This window comes from Onychostruthus taczanowskii, unplaced genomic scaffold (genome assembly GCF_017590055.1).
Source record: "Onychostruthus taczanowskii isolate IOZ18803 unplaced genomic scaffold, ASM1759005v1 scaffold53, whole genome shotgun sequence".
NCBI classification, from domain to species: domain Eukaryota; kingdom Metazoa; phylum Chordata; class Aves; order Passeriformes; family Passeridae; genus Onychostruthus; species Onychostruthus taczanowskii.
This window is the reverse complement of record NW_024502902.1, coordinates 630,645-647,791: the sequence shown is the minus strand read 5'-3', so window position 1 is coordinate 647,791 and position 17,147 is coordinate 630,645. Positions and strand designations below refer to the sequence as shown.

Sequence of the window (17,147 nt, the reverse complement as noted above, 5' to 3'; positions counted from 1 at the left end):
AACGGAATTTGACATTTATGGAAAACTTTATAGGCATTGAAGGTTTCTAGTGTAATTTATGCGGGGAAATCTACCATACACTGTGTTTGTACTCTCTCACACACACGCCCGTTTTTGTACTTTTTGTAGTCCGGACATGCATATAAGCAGACAAGCAAAATTTCATCCATATCAAATCTTAAGTTAGCACTAAAAAGTTATCGAAGGTTTCAAAGTGTGTGAGCTATCTACAAACTTCAGCTCATTTGGCCCATATTGTAGGCATGCAGCGTTTTTCTCTGCCATATGAATGTAAAAGTTTACCTTTCTCTATTACCGTTAAAGAGTCTCCTCCGTGGTATCAACCAGTTACGGTTCTCCTTCCTAGCATATTTACTCTGTCAGCCTTAATTCCCAGGCCATTTCAGAATGCCTCCAATACTTTCAGTATCTATCACTGCCATTTTAAGCTGTAATAATTTAATCTGCTTACTTTGTCTTTCTACCTCTCTAGTTTCCTTCTCTTCAACTGATCTTACTTTTCCTTCAACCAAAACAGGCCTGTCTACTTCCAGTTCCACATCCCTATCTTGAGCTGATGTCTGCCTTTAAGTGGCCATGTTTTGTTGGTTTGTTCAGGCATCTCCAATTATCTATTTTCTCTAGGTCAGTGACCATCCTTTCAAATAATTTTCTCCTACCATCTCTCCTTCCCAGTCTTCCATGCTGTCATTACTTCGACGTGTAAAATAGAAACAAAACAAATGTATTTGTGCACAGCTAGCACATCTGCCCCATGCAGCCATTTCATGCACTACATGCATAACCACAATGGAGCATATTATGTAATTAGCAATACTTCAATTCTGTTAAAATGTCCTGCCTTAAGGCAAAGTTATTGTCTTATAAGGGGGAGAGATAATAAAAAGACCATATTCTGATTTAGTTCCCTTCTTACAGCTTTTAATAATGTACATATAGGCATTTAAGAAGGTATATATACTAAAAGATACATGGATAACAGTTCAGTATCTATTTGCTTTAACAGCCTTGCAATCTCAACAAGAAGAATATTCAAGCTACAACCAGAATAACAAAGACTCTTCATAACACCACAAAGCCAAAACACAATTGGTGAATTCAACTTTGTCAATTCTGCACCCCCTCCAGGGTAAGCTCTCACTATTGCTAAGCCTCCATGTGCATCAACCAGTGTCACTATAGAGACAAAAATAACACACTAGCAAAACAGTAGAGGTTTGAATCAAACAAAAGCAGTAACATTGCCAACAAAAACTACATACTGAAATTTTGAATATTTTTTAACTACTTAGTTTTACTAAAGTAAATAGTCTACAATAATTTCTGGGTAACATTCCCCCTAAAAACAGCAGCCCTAATATAATTACAACCAGAACAAATGGCTTTTGGGTTTCCCAGAAAATGCCACTTACATTGAAATTTAATTCCTGGCATTGTGCCAAAGTATGGGGGTGGGACCTAAATGAAAAATTAATTTCCAAGTCCTCTAAAACATGAATGCAGAAAAATAGTTGATTCTCTTACCTGCTGAGAAGATGGCACGTGCAAAATGAGCTTCCTCCTCTGAGTAAGCCGCTGACATGCAGCTCATTTAGCTAAGTACTATGAGCTACAAGTAGACTTCCAGGTCGGCCATCTTGATACTAAGATCTTGTTTTGTTTACACAGCAGCATGAGTACTGGTTTGCAGCCAGCCTGAGCTATGCTGTTACACCTCTCAGCTAGTAGCCTACATCTGTTCCTTGAAGCCTGCTGGAATTTCTACTTCTCCACATAGTAGCTGTATGCGTCAGAGTGCCCCTGCAGCTCAGTGAGCATGCCACAGCCTCTAAGGACACTGTTGCAACTGCAAGTGCCTCCAGTTTTACTCTTTGTACTGCCTTCTGTGCTGCCAACTATTAGTGCTGCAGCAACTATGTGCAGTGAAGTTCCTCCCACATACCACACAGTAGTACCAACAGGCTAAGATTTATTACAGCACAGCGCAAGACAGCACACTGGGGAAAAAAAACCCAAAAAACCAAGAAGCTGAAATTCCCTCAGAATTTTCACTTACTAGCAATCTAATTACACCTAGATTCCTTTGTACATCTTTTCACATTCATCAGTGCTGCTTTTTCTGCCCGGAAACCAGAGTGCTCCCGCAGCCAGTGTGAAGAAGTCCATGACACATGTTAGCTGCTGCCGACACGGAGCCAGACTGCAGTTACAGCTAGCTGGCGCCAGTAAAAATTTACATAAAGGGGCCTGATTTCAAGACTAAATTGCAGCAGGATATTGCTGAGCAAAGCCTTGCCCCTCCCCACGGGTTCTAGAATATACCTTTCTAGGTATTTGCTTACTAATAATCCAGATCCATGTCAGAAGTCAAGTGCTGCTCTCATTGTTCATATAAAAGAAAATTGACAATAGCATCTGCAAAATAAACTTCACCTTGCAGTCTGTTTCAAGTAGGATGCTACACACACTGCTCACAGTTATTGTCTAGTAATAGAAATAACACCAAAAAAATTATACTATGCTCAGCAACCAGGTATTCTTAACCTAGTATTTCCAGTATTTTGCAGATTTCCAACAAGAAATAAATGTTAGTTCCAAGTAAGACAAATTTATTTTTAACCTAATACTGACAAGTAACATGTCCAGCCATTTAATTTGTTGCCTCTATTTCACATTTAACTTTTTCTTAATTAGTTAGGTGTAGGAGGAAAAGAAAAAAAATCTCTCAACCATAATTATTTTTTCAAGTACCTCTAAGGTACAGTGGCACGTAGTGACAGAAGCTGGGATTTCAGCCTCACTTTGACTTTTAATACCCAATTTTAAAATTCTTACCTTTTTTCTTCCAGTCAAAGTCCAATTAAATAAATGAATAAGTTACATTTGAAAAATGTTTGTTCTAAAAGTCACTGTACTTTTTTGGGGGGAAAGAAAAAAGAAGCCAGGCTTTAAAAGTGAGTGTGTGTGTATAAAGGATGATTAATTTGCAAATAAGTCTTGCAAGAACTCAGGGTATGAAAGAACCAATGCAAATAGGTACATTATTATACTAGCTGTAAACACAAATTTGTGAAATCTTAAATAAAAATCAAGTTTGGCTAGCTACACGTTTAGCAATAGGCAGCTGTAGTTGCAGCTTAGCACCATTTAGTGAAAAAGCAAAGTAATGGAGACAGGGATGACAATTATTAATCTGAACATGGCAGAGTATCTCAGGACCAAAAGAGCCTGCTTTACCCATGGCCTCCTCTAGTTCCCTGCATTGTTCCTCTTTAACAGTGTCAAGGCTATATACAGTCAAATTATATGTCCCATTTTGGCTGCAAGCATAATTTGTTCATTATGGCTGGTTCTAGGTTATTTGAGCATAACACAATATGCTCATCTGTAATGTCAACAAGACACTACTTTTGTATCTGAAAATACTTAGCAATACAAAGTACTCCTAACTTGTTATAATTTATCCTCACCTTTTGAATCCAAAACACCAGAGTGATTTGTAAGGGAAAGCTAATTATTTTTCCAGAATGCCTGTCACATTAAAGTGACAATCACTAACATCCCTTTTAAGTTAGCTATATCTTTGGATTTGCAGTAGTTTCAGACTGATATATGTATGCTAGTGCATCTAAGCACATGCAAAATACATCTTTCAGTGATTCTGTTGTCACTTGCAGAATGAATCATCGGATTAACAGCTTCTGAGCTTAAAAAGAAAGAGCACCAGTGCTGCTTAAAAAAATAAAATCAATTAAATCCCTTAGATTTCCCAAATACAGCCATGTTCCTCCCCTCCCCCCAGCTCCACTGCGTTATGCACAAGTACCTGAAATAACAGTATTGTTCTTAACACAGTAAAACACACACTGTAAAAATACGAGCCTCGGAGCATTTTCTGTTCCAGGCTCCATTCTGCTATGCGAAGTCCATGCCTGAACTTGCCGGCAGCCCCCGCGGGCGAGCGCTGCATCTGCAGTCTGCGGGAAGCACCACCCCGCTTCCAGAACGTTCGGGCAGAGCCACCCGCACCCCCTGGCTGTGCCTTCCTCCCTCTCACACCACTGGCTATGACAAAGCTCAGTTTCAAACACAAAACGTTTTCACAGAGAGGAGGAGCCACTGCTTAGGGAGTTAGAAACGCACCAGCTCGGTTAGGCAGGGCAGAGGGGCTGAGCCCCTGACCAGCGGCAGCCTCTGTCTGCCGCGCACAGGGCTCGCAGCCGACCCCACATCAAGTTCAGGGACCCTTCAGCAGCCTCCAGAGAACGGGATTTGAGCGGGATTTGTTTTCTTTCCAGCCTGGGCTTTCCCCCCACCCCCCGCCGAGGCGGGGGGGGGGGGGGGGGGGGGAAGGTGGGAGCGGGAGGGGAGCATTGTTTGTTTTGTCATTTGTTTTTAATAGGAGACTCTGAGACAACAAATCATAATGTACTCAGTCATAATTCTCCGGTGACTGACACTACAGAAAAAGCCAAAATGATGCCTGCCTTTTCCACCTTTTGCCCGTGATGGTGGAAACGCCTGAAAGCTATTATATTCTCAGAGCCAGTTCTCTCCCTCCCAACAGGTAAACGACTTCCTACTCTGCCACCAGAAGTGACCTTAAAGAGCAAATGTGGCAGTCAAAAGCAGTAAGACCAGCTGTGGTCAAAGTAACTACTATTAACTGTATGGGTTCAATAGGTACTAATCAAGGACAGTATCTGAAAATATCAATTCAGTTCTCTCAAAACAGTTAGTGAAAAAAAGTCATACAAAATTATTTCCCCAATCCAGACAATTTTAAATATTGAAGCATTTCATTGACAAAATTTGTCTAAAATAAAAGGAAAAAACCTCATAAATCCAACCATGATGAAATCACTAGTACCTTGACCTAAAAAAAACAAACCAAACCAAAACAACAACAAATCTTAAACAAATAAGAAACACCCACCACAGAGCAAATGAAAATGAAAGGCCCTGAGCCTGCTGAACCAGTCCAAAATATTCTTTCCCCTGACCTTTCTTCTCCAAAACAAAACAGATGAAATATACTACTCAGTCAACTAAAACTTTAATAATTCCCCAAATTTTCTCACAATTGTGCTCATTTCTGAAGTGGAAAACAGTCTTATTTGAATCATTATCTTAGCTGCTGTGGTTTACTTGAAGATATTTTACAGCAGAAGCCTGTATCAGCAGAAAGAACAGGAAGGGCAGGAAATGGGGGAGGGAGGACTGAAAATAATTCTATCTGCTTTTCTGTTGTAGAAAAGGGGTGATGAAGTGTCTAAACCGGCTAACTTCCAGGCTATAACCGTATAATATGTTGCACCCCCTTTCTTCTAGAAATGTGGAGTCCTCAGTATGAGTATTTTCATCAACTTCAAAACTCCCACATTTTTCTCACTTAAATTTATATGCAAAATTTTGTTATTTACTAAACAGCTGACTGATCTCAATCTGAAAAGCAAGATGATGGAAGACAGCAAAAAAATTCAGCTTACTCATAAGTCCTTCAAAGACAGTACATGCTTAAAAAAAATCTACTAAATTTTACCGCTAAAAAATAAAGGTGCAGTTCAACTGTTTAATAACAGTCATAACATTATTAAGATTCCAAACAGTTCTAAGAACTTGGTAACCATTTACTTCCACCTAAAGAACCAAACAAGTCGGCTGTTTTAAAGTGATATCCATGTATTAAATAGTATTGCATTCATTCAACAGTCTGTTCCAGTCCATTTCAAATCCTGCCTGAAACTGTTTGCTCCCGAAATTTCTATCAAAATAGATGATACAACTGTGCAAATTGAGACAATTCAGAACTTTAAGAGGAACATAAAAATCATCAAATCATGTTAGCATGGTTCCAAGCAACTATGATTTGGGAATGAAAAACAATCCAAATAATTTGGCGCATAAATGAAAAATAAACTCATTACAAGAAAATTTTTTTTTTAAAGTACAGCATTTTTAAGGGGAAAAAAAAAGGAATCTATATACTTTTTCAGAGTAAACTACTTGTTTTCTTTTGGAAATTGTATTTCTCTTGGACAGTCAGGTAGATTTGAGACCACTACCCTTTTAGAAATTTATTTAACTCCTGATAGTCTGTCCTTCAAGTTTACCTATCAGCAGTACAAAGCTAATTTTTCTAGAATACACAGACACAAAAATACTGACTGCAGTCTGACAACGCATCTTGCATTAAAACTGCAGAGCAATCAATTCAGTTGAAGTCATTACTTCATTACACGCACCTATTTCTAATTCAAAGCATGAACATCTAATTTATGTATTTAATAAAAGTGGTGGTAGTAGGGGAGTGTTTCAGCATCCACTCAAGTACCATGTTCCTTTGCACATAAATTGGTGATTTTCATTTTCTTTTTGACTAGTAAGACCCAAACTATTAGCACCATGGGAGTGAAGAGAGAAAGAGATTATGCTTTCAGCTACTAGTACTACCATAAAAACCCATTACAATGTACTGGGATTTCTGAAAATGGGAATGTATCCCATATGCAAAACCTATCATACTTTTAGCATTCCAACATCTACTTCAGGAAAGAAACAAGAAAACCAACCAACAAAACCCCAAACGAAACCACACTACCCATGCAGTTCATAGAACAAAACACTACAGGCTCCCTGTTGGGCCAGTCAATCATTTTGTAAAGCACTTCCAAAAATAGATCGAGATGTTCAAAACTTTGTTCAGAATTTTGTTCAATTCTGTGTTCAAAATGGCCTGTTAAAAAGCAAAGGAAACAGGAAAACAAAGACAAGAGCTTTTCTCTGAGCTCTGGCAATCAATCACTCCATACCTTTTCTGTGAAATGGGAGTAAGCTTACTCAGCTCAAAGAAAAAAAAACATAGGCAACAAGAAGTCACTAAAAGGACTTTTTTTGTAAAAGACAAGGACTTCCTATAAAAGACATGGTCTGAAAATACAGTATTTTATTCAAATGTAATACATATGAAAAACCACTCCTTATAGCGATTGTCCAAAATACTCTACTTTTCACACTTCCATTAAAGCAGAGTTTAGTGGAGAAAACTGAAATCAACAAAACCAAAAGCACTGGGCAGTATTTATATGCCTGCTGTTTTCTTTAAAAAACCCCAACCAATCAAAAACCCAACTCCCAAAAAACCAACAAACCACCACAGGATGTGTATGGTGAAGTACATTTTAGACATAAAATTTCAACCCCTTCAGAGATTATAAAGCAGGAGTTTGGTGTTCTCAAAGAATGAAATGTTTCTGCTTCCCGTGAACAATGTGTGTTACTAACATCTGGAACTAATGAACAGTTACTGACTAAACACATAAATGTCAGTAATCATTCACAGGACTAGGGGTAAGGATAACTCAGTATCTTGCAGAAAACCAGAAAAATTATTGTTGCACTACGTTATTAATCTACATTATAAAGATGAGGTAAATATATGGCAAAACTTCAAATTTTATCAAGATAAATGTGTTTGATTGGAATTTGTGGTTTGAATTTTCAAACATTTGAAAGCACTCAGATGTTCCCAGGATGTTAACTATCTAACCCAGTCAGAAAAAGCCACTCTGAACTAAAATCTGGTGTAAATCAAATTCACTAAACAAAGTTCCACTAACAATTAAAATAATAAAAGTAACTACCTGCTTTTCATCACTTCTGATCACATATTTGCATTACTCTTATCTCTTATCCTAAAGCAGAAAAATTCTACAACCAATTACTTAGAAATTTACTGTTAATTGAAGTCGCCAATCCATCTCACCTTAAAAACTCTGTATTTTACTGACTTTATTTCTTTTTATCAAATTAACAAAATAAACATGGAGAAACAACATCTCCTGAGAATCTGACATGAAATGTCTGCACAGAATATTCAGTGTCTTTATAAACACTGTTGGCATTAACTGTGTAAGACAATATATGAGAAGAGATATTTAATACTAATTTAACCACAAAGTGCTTTGTTATAGATTACACTGAAAGTGGAAATTCCGAAAAAGGACTAAACTTGTTGGCATTTAGATGAGCTTTCACAGCCCTAGCACCAAGTTCAACTTCAGCCAGGAAATACTATGAGCTACCCACTGGTGAGTTACCCAGCTCATCTGCTGCTCCTGGTATTTCTGGAGAACTTCCAAAAGCTTCCTGTTTACTTACTCTTGGTTTAACTTATGTGCAGCTTAGGGAATGAACCCATGAAGACCTGAACTAGGTATAAGACACAGAACAAGAAAATTATATAGACAGTCCAGTCATGAACAAAAATGCCTTCTTTGTTCTCTTCTGTTGTCCAACTCCCCAGTGAAAAAAAGTTGAGCATTACTTTTCTCCTACCTTCATCTCCCAGAACACAAACAGCACCTTCTAATGAGTTTTAAGGAGGACAGCTAGGTCACCAACCAGTACCACACAGCAAAATACATGAGGCCATGTATTTAGACCACTAACACTTCAAAACTCAGATTTCAATGAAGTTATGCAATAGACCTCAAAACTTCCATTTTCTTATTTGCTGTAATTCCATAAAATTTGTGGTATTATTCTTGAGTAGCAAATGAGTGCTACTTGCAAAACAGTTAACATTTATATAATCATTGTTTTTCTAATATATTTGTATAGGCATTGTAATTATCTACCATTGGAACAGTTGCACATTGAAAACATGATAATCAAATCTAATTGCTTGGTAACAAAAATTTAATAAAGTTTGTAAAGAGTTTATTTAATTTTTCACTTAAAAGTATGGGGAAAGTATTTGACAAAGGGACACCACAGAATGAGTGCTCTTCTGGTCTGCTGAGAAAGTAAGCCAAAACAAAGTCATTTTAGTAGCAAGACAGATATGGTATTTGACCTGTCCTGTTTAATCCAATCTATCCTGTAACTGAGACAAGATAGAGATGTGTGAATTAATTCAGTGTGAAAGCAAAGAGAAAACCAAAAAAGCACAAGCCAAAAAAACCAAACGAAAACTGAACTCCAACAACCAAACCAAACCACAAACAAAAAATCAACAAAAAACCGAAACCCATTACAATTGACCAAAAAACAAAAAAAAAAAAAAAAAAAAAAAAAAAAAGACAACAGCATTGCAACATATTTTACATAACTTAGAATTAGTTTTAACTATGCCTAACCAAGGTTTTAAATTGTTTCTCAGCAGAGTAGAGCTGGTGCTCACTCTACGGTCTGGAGCATGTGGTGGTAAGAGCTCTGTTCATTTGCACACAGTCAAGCTGAACTGCTACACTGAAAAACACTTCTTCAGCCATTCTGAAACTGCTCTGTCTCAGCTGTACTGAAAATAAGACTAAGATGGCTGCACCGTTCACTCAAGCCAGGCAGTGACAACTAAGCAGAAGGTAAAACATTTACACAGCAAAGCACACCACTGTCTTTACCACACCGCAACAAACTGCAGAGGTGGAAGGGGTGGGTACGTGTGAGCAGAGGAGTGGTTTCTTTGACAGGCAGGAAGTGGTTAATGCACAGCTGCACCACTGCAGCTTCCTAGCACCACTGGTAAAGAGAAAATCAAACCAAACCAAAAAGGAGCAAGAGGCAGCCCTGCTAGGCCTGTGATCCAGGTTTGTATAACATGCTTCAAATTTCTCACAACTGCAAGGCAGTTCAGAATTAATGAATTCATGTCACATATTAACAGTCATGGATCCAGAGCCAGATCACGGACAGAGCTGACAAACATTAGGGAATACTTTTCAAGAGCAGGCTCACTTCAATGCTTCTAAAAAAAAAAAAAAAACCAAACAAACCAAAACAATCCACTTAAGAAATTAATGTACAGCTTTGTACCGCTCCATTTACTTCTCCATTTCTAAATAGTCTGTAATATTAGTTCCCCAATAGAAATTTTACTTGGGGAGGAAAAAAGGATGTTCACTTTACAAGAAAGCTAGCAAAATTGCAAGAACATTCCAGAACTTCATCCCTTGCAGTAATCTATCTCTTTATGACTGCAATGCAGCTTGTTGTCTAAGTTTTTCAAAGAAAAGCTGTATCTGGAATCACTTAAGGAATTTTGATGGAATCTTGTAACAGAGCAGTTCCTGAAGAACTGGTTTGAGAACCTATGGTGGGGAGAAGGGGGTTGTTAACCAAAGACACAAGTTTAACACAAAGTTAAATTAATACAGGTTTTGCTCTATTATCTGTTTATTGTAATAAAAATAATATTATTAATTATACTAATATAATAAATAATAACCAATCACACACTCTCTTCTATTAGTTGAGCTAAATATTTTTAAAAATGCATTTTACAATACATTACACCCAGCCATCTAATTTCCTAAGTTCTCAAATTATTTGATGCTTTTCATGAAAGAAATAAGAGTTAGTAAGTAATTTCTATGTACAGTTTTTAATCATTTGTAACAAGCACAGCTCAAAATGTAACAAAAGGCATAGTTTACTTTTGTTTCCCAAATAAGAGCTTTCCCAGAGAAACATAAAAGCTATTTATACAACACACTTTATACTCTTACATAAAGTTGTGAATTCTTTCACTATGATGGGATGCAAACTGACGTACAACTGAAAATCAAGCAGCTATTTAATACCACATAGTTAGTACCATGCTCTGTTACACCTACTCAAGTGTCTTTACTTTCAAAAAAAACCCTGAAAGATGGGGAGGCATGGAAAAGAAAGGGCAGACTTGCTGTTAAATATACAGGCAATTAAAAAAAATATACACCAGCAGTACTAAAGATAAGGAGTGAGCAATGGAACTAGCGGATCCACATTTCCTACAGATTATAAACATTGCCTTGTTACCTTTTATTCAGGTTAGCACTGGTGCCTTACTACACCAAGCAAGTGAACACTGGACACTGGCCTATGTACTGACTGACAGCAAGTTTTCCCCCAAAGCAACACAATTTCAAAGCTCCACAATTTCAAAGCTCCGTCACTGCCAGCACTGGTAGCTTCTCCTCACTCCAGCTGTTTGTTTTCACAAACTTTGCAAATATTATTAATATTTAGTAATTATTAATAATTGATAATTGTACTTGATATTTACTATGCTTTATATTTACTGAAAACCAACAAGTCTTCCAAGAACTAAGAACAACTGGCAATCAAGGTTCACATAAAACTGGACTACTGTCCTAGAAATTAGATTTCTCTTAAAATTTTTTGGGGCTGTGGCACAATTTGAAATTTTTGCCACGTATCTGCATTGCAATTTTTCTGCTTAACCAGAAAAATAAACTTGTTAGACTCGTGTCCTCCTAGCAGAATTTGTAATTGACACTTCAATAAACGTATCCACATTATTTTTAAGTTTTACGCAAGCCTGAAACTTATGTGTGCATGCAATGCAGAAGGTGCATGTAAGCACAACTCCTGGTATTGGTACAGGCTGGGGGATGAACAGATTGTCAACAGCCCTGCTGTAAAGGTCTTGGGGGTGCAGGTGGATCGGGACTGGGCATGACCCAGCAATGTGAACTTGCAGCCCAGAAAGGCAATTTTATCCTGGGCTGCATCCAGAGCAGCTTGGGGAACACACTGAGGGAAAGGATTCTGCCTCCCTGCTCTGCTGAGACCCCACCTGCACTGCTCTGGGGTCCTCAGCACTGAAAGAACATGGACCTGTTGGAACGAGTCCAAAGGTGGGCAACCAAGATGATTAGGGAGAGGGATCACCTCTCCCAAGAAGAAATGCTGAGAGAACTGGGGTTGTTCAGTTTGGAAAAGTAAAGACTCTGTAGATACCTTAAGAGACCTTCCCGCGCTTATAAAAGGAATCTACGAAAGAGTTTAAAAGAAACTTTTTACAAGGTCACGTAGTTATAGATCAAAAAGTAATGGTTTCAAGCTAAGAAACAGTAGATTTACATAAGGTATTACGAAGAAAAATCTTTTCATGTGAGAGTGGTGAGGCACTATATTGTGAGGTGGTTAAATTGGGAATGCTTCACCCATGTTAAGTTTTTAAGGTCAGGTTGGATGGGGGTCTGAGCAACCAGATCAAATGGAAGGTCTCCCTACACAGGGCAGGGCAGGTAGCTGGGAGTAGATGATTTTTAAGGTCCCTTCCAACCCAAACCATTCTATGATTATGATTTATTTTCCACTTAAGTATTCAGGTTTTTTTAATGCTATCCAATACAACATCAGATAAAAGCATGGAATACAAAGCTACATCTAAGTCATGTGTAACTGAAAAGTTTACTTTCAACTTTGGAATACTTTTTTGGCCTATATATATATATATATATATATATATATATACCTCCAAACAGTCAAGGAAAAACAGTACTAAGAACTAGAACGTTGATTAAAACCAGAATATGCAGTTTAGGATTAAAAAAACCCCCTCCAAACTAACAAAACAGATTCCCCTTTCTGCATCATACTTCAATTGTTCACCACAGTAAAAAAATACTAATGCATTCTGAAGATCTAGTTTCTAGATAACAAATATCAGTACTTTATACCTACAACTAATGATGCTCACTTATATACTCTTATCTCTAGACTGATGTTGTACTTCAGCTAGATGTTTTCAAAAATTTAAACGCTGTACATACAAAGTCAAGAATTTGACTGCCATTGCTATACAAATACAAAATGGAGAAAGATTTAAAAAATCTGAACATGAAGAAAAAATGGAGAACATCAAAATGCTACCAACAATACACATACTCTTTTCAGGCAAGTAAAAACTAAGATTCCCACAATTCCATGTAAACTTATTCTCTTAAGAGGATAACCAGAACTCAAAAGTTGACACAATCAATGTTCCAGATCTTCCCTAATCAACTATTAAAAATATTTTAAGTTACTTTCTTTGGTATCATCCAGTAGGCTTTAGTATCTAAACCAAGGCCACAGTAGAGAAATTTTGAATATTATGTATTACGCTATTCATAATCTAAACCATATTCAGATATTAAGACATTCTACAGTTATCTAACTTGACAAGAAAAATATCACCTTAAAAGACAACTTTTTGCTTTTAATGAGCTATCAAAAAACCAACAGAAAAAATTTGCCACACACAACAGCCCTATCTTACTCTCCATCCTGTATTTGGATAAGTCACTGCAGCTTGATAAACAGCTTCTTACAGTACAGTGGAACTAGGAGAATTTTTTCATGCAGTACACACAGTGCAGTGAGTAGAACTGAAACACCAGGACTAAAAATATACATAATGAAAGCAGCATTTATCTTGACCAGTTTACGAACTCCCACGTATTTTGTCTGACTAGTTCAAGCTCTCAGAGTACTGTCATGTACTAGAGAAAACCAAGGAGACCAATGAGAGATGTTTCTCAAAAATAACATTAGATTTCATTGCACTGAAGAGCAGTATTAAATAAAAATATATCAGGGAGGGGAAAAAAACCCCAACTCCCCATATTCACATATCATAACAGTTTTGTAACTTGTAACTTATTTTCTTCATTTATTACCCCTTATTACAACTGTGATGAATGCATATCATTGCCGTTATTGCCAAAATAAAATCATAATGTAAAGATGGAACTAATCCGTAATACAAAAAAAAATCCAGGAGTACAACAGATAGGAAAAAAGAAAGCATTAAATGCAAACTATGAAGTAAGAACAACATACTGGTTTAAAGGATGTGCTTAATTAATCAACTTAATTAATTAATGAACTTGACATTTTTGCCATATGCAGAGTTTCTGACAATTAAGTTGAGATAAATCTGATAAATAGTTACTACATCATTAGAACATCTAGATACTGAGAAATGAGATTTTATTCCCTGATTTTGAAAACAAAATGCAGTGATTTGGCTTAGTCAGCTCCTTTTCCTGATGAAAATATTACTAGTTTGTACCAGAAAACACATGCAAAATACATGGAAAATTAAAACCCAGTTAGTAACAACCAATCAGTATTTTAGAATTCATTGAATTTAGAATATTTCTGTTTGCACTGAATTCTGTAAAATCAGTATTTAAAAATTCAGTTATTAACTAGCAATTTTTATTAAGTTGCTCAGGCTCCTTCTTGGCTGGCAAAATCACCTTCCATGATGGTAGGAAAGCATATACTTCGTGTGTTTTATGTCCCCAAGGGAAGCATTACTAAAGGAGCTTTTATATAAAAATTCACACACTATAGTTAATGTTGATATTTTAAGTTTGCGAAATCAGCACAATAATACAAGCTACAGCTTATAAACATACAGGAAAAGTGGCAAAAACAGATGTATCTACTACAATCAGCATTTCTTGAAAACAGACTTCAAATGGGGTAGAAGATAAATGGTCTCACAAAAAAAACATCAAAGTAACTATTTAAATTGATACATATAATTACTGTTGCATTATTTTACGAAGGAATGCTGCTGTTATTAGTTTCAAGTCTACACAACATGCAAGATACTCTTGCTAAATACAAGGCTGTTCTATATTATCACAGAAAGCATCAGCTCAGCACTGCTACAGTTGGTAGGAAGGTTGCAGCTGATAAAAACACTGTTTACTCCAAGCAATGTCCTAAGTTCTCTAAACTAAAAATGTAACAAGAATCTAAAATTATTAATATAATGCTCTCTAGATTATATATATACAGAAATTTAATCTGGCACTTCTGGAGCATATAAAATAATAATTGCCATATATTAACAATAAATAGTGGGTGCAGTTACCACGATGCATTAATTGCATAGATCTTCATGCAGTTATTAGCAAATTTATTTTACAATTGGCCTGACAAAACCATCAGCCCCATTTCACAGATCTGAAACTTGAGAAATTACCTACCCAAGATCACGTATCAAACAGCAGTGGTTTTTGTGCTTGGTTTCTTCTCCTCCAAGAAATTCTTAATATCTGCAGCAACACTCTCCTTCATACCTTTCTGTAGGACTGCAAAAACCAGCACCTAATTAGAAAACCACTTATTTTTTTACACGGAGAGTTGATGGTTGTGTACAGATTTCATATTTAACTTATTAATCCCACATTTAAGTAGAGATTAAGAACATTCTTCACATTCGTGTTTTTGAAAATATGAACACATTATGAACTACAGGGAGCGCAAACATATATTTTAACTTGCAAAAAAGAAACAAATAGCCTGCTTGTAAAATATTCTGATCTTGCAGAATTAAGTTCTAATAAATGTATTCATAATAATGCTGCATTTCCTTGTATAATTTGGGATATTAAACAAACATACCTATTAACATGCGCTTCCTTCTGCTGGTTAACACAGTAAACATCTAGATGCGTGACGTTTTTGTGTGACCGAAGCCTGCATTTTTAAGCTGACTGCTTCCTAAAATAGCAGAGCTGTTCACCCCTTTATTTTAAGCAGGTACTTTTCCATCAACATTTTCATCCAACTTTTCCAGTAAGTCTATGTACAGTAAGGATTGTAGTCATGTGACACTACTTAGAACGATTTCAAGATTACTGTTAAGCAACAAAATACCCTACTATCAGCATTTCCAGTGAACATCTGCCAACGACTGAGAAATCCAGAAAGATGGATTTGCTCGAGTAACAAATTACTCAAGGGCAGAGCTACACCAGGCCTCAGAATTAAAGAAAAAAGCATTTAACTGTGAAAAGTTTCGATATTTAAAATACTTAAGCTTAAGGAAGAGGAGATGTTCCAGTGTGCCTTGTTTAACTTAGCACATGGCTTAAACTCTTTTTGCCATGTTGCCTGATGTGGGCGACCATGACACCTCGAGGAACCACTTGGGCCTTGCTTACTGCTAGCATCACACAAGTAAGCACAACTCGGCCTTCTCTGTTCCCTTACAGAAACTATCTGGTTTCCAATGAACAAACATATCCATAAAGAACAAAAATCGTGCCCTGGTGCCTGCCAGCGTAGGAACACCACCAACAGTTTCCCGCCGTTGCTTCCGCAGTCCATGCGCTGCGACGTCCCACGCCCGCCGTGCCGGTGCGGCCCTTCCCGGCGGCGCCCAGCAGCACCCAGGCCACGCCACCCCATTTCCAGCAGGGAGCGAGGAAACGCTCTCGAGGCGCCGGACGCGCCCCTGTCCCACCCAAACACGCGCCGTCGCCTCGCCTCGCCTCGCCCAGGCCGCGTGAGGCGGGTCGCGCCCAGGCGGGTGCCCGCTGCTGCCGGTGCGCGCCCCCGTCAGACCCACCTGTGCCCGCGCCGCCACCGCCGCCGCCGCCGCGCGAAAGCAACGGGGACGCGCACGCGCGCCACCGCCGCTGCACTGGAGCCGGGTCACGTGCTCCCATGCATGCGCGCGTACAGAGCTGCAGCTTCCCGGCGCATGCGCACTGTTGTTGCAGCCGCTGCAGCCGCCGCCGCCGCGCGGAGCAGCGAGCACAGCCGCCGCTGTGCCCTGCCCGCCCGACCCCCGCGTTCCAAAGGCGCCCCGCGGTACCTGCGCCCTCGCGTCCCGCGGCAGCTCCCGCCCGAGCAGCCGCCCCTACCGCCACCGCCGCCGCTGTGGAGTCAAACTCGCAACGCGCTCCAGGCGCCAACGCCGCCTCCCCCCGCCGCACACGCCGGGCCGCTATGCAAATGAGCCCCGTGTCTCCTCCCCTCTCTCGGTTGGCCCCGCCCCCTCCGTGGGCACAGGGGCCGGCAGTGGGGGGCTGCTCCAGAATCGGCCAATCGCGGGGCCGGCCATCTTGGTGACATGCAAATAAGACTCCGTGATATTCAAATGAGCAGTGGCCCCGCCCCTTGGCGCGCAGCCGTGCAAGGGTAGGCGCATTAAGCGCCGGGGCGCTGCGGCCGCTGCCGCTAGGGGGCGCGGTGGCGCACCGAAGGGCGGTGCCGGGAGCAGCCGGCTCTGCCTTCCTTCCGCCCTTCCTCTCGCAGCTTCCCGCCACAGGAGCTCCGGGCTGTGTGGCCCTGCAGCCTCTCTGGCACCTTCGAAAGCCCGCCTGCAATCCGCCATGCTGCATTATCAGTGACCTGCAATGCTTGCTGTTCATCCCTTATCTCACCTCGTGTCCCGCTTCTGGGCTAGGGCTCTGCCTGACCAAAACCCAGAGGTTTGGAGTTGTTTGATAATGCGCATTGAGGTTCAAGAGTGCCAAGAAACCAAACGGCGCCTGTTTGCTCTGCTTTTAGGTGAATCTGAAGCACATGGGTTATCCTGGGCGAGC

General features: G+C 39.2%; 1 protein-coding gene across 10 annotated transcripts in view; it reads right to left on the bottom strand.

Annotated features, from left to right (window-relative positions):
• Positions 1 to 16,650, bottom strand: part of LOC121342415 (activating transcription factor 7 interacting protein) — a 75,948-nt gene extending 59,298 nt beyond the window's left edge. For 4 of the 10 annotated variants that reach the window (XM_041416823.1, XM_041416821.1, XM_041416829.1 and 1 more), the window contains exons 1-2: positions 16,415 to 16,650; positions 14,799 to 14,903 (exon numbers count right to left, since the gene is read on the bottom strand). The gene's annotated coding sequence lies outside the window, so the exon portion shown is untranslated. The other 6 variants (XM_041416830.1, XM_041416831.1, XM_041416824.1 and 3 more) reach the window with 4 other exon arrangements.
• Between the last annotated feature and the right edge of the window lie 497 nt (positions 16,651 to 17,147).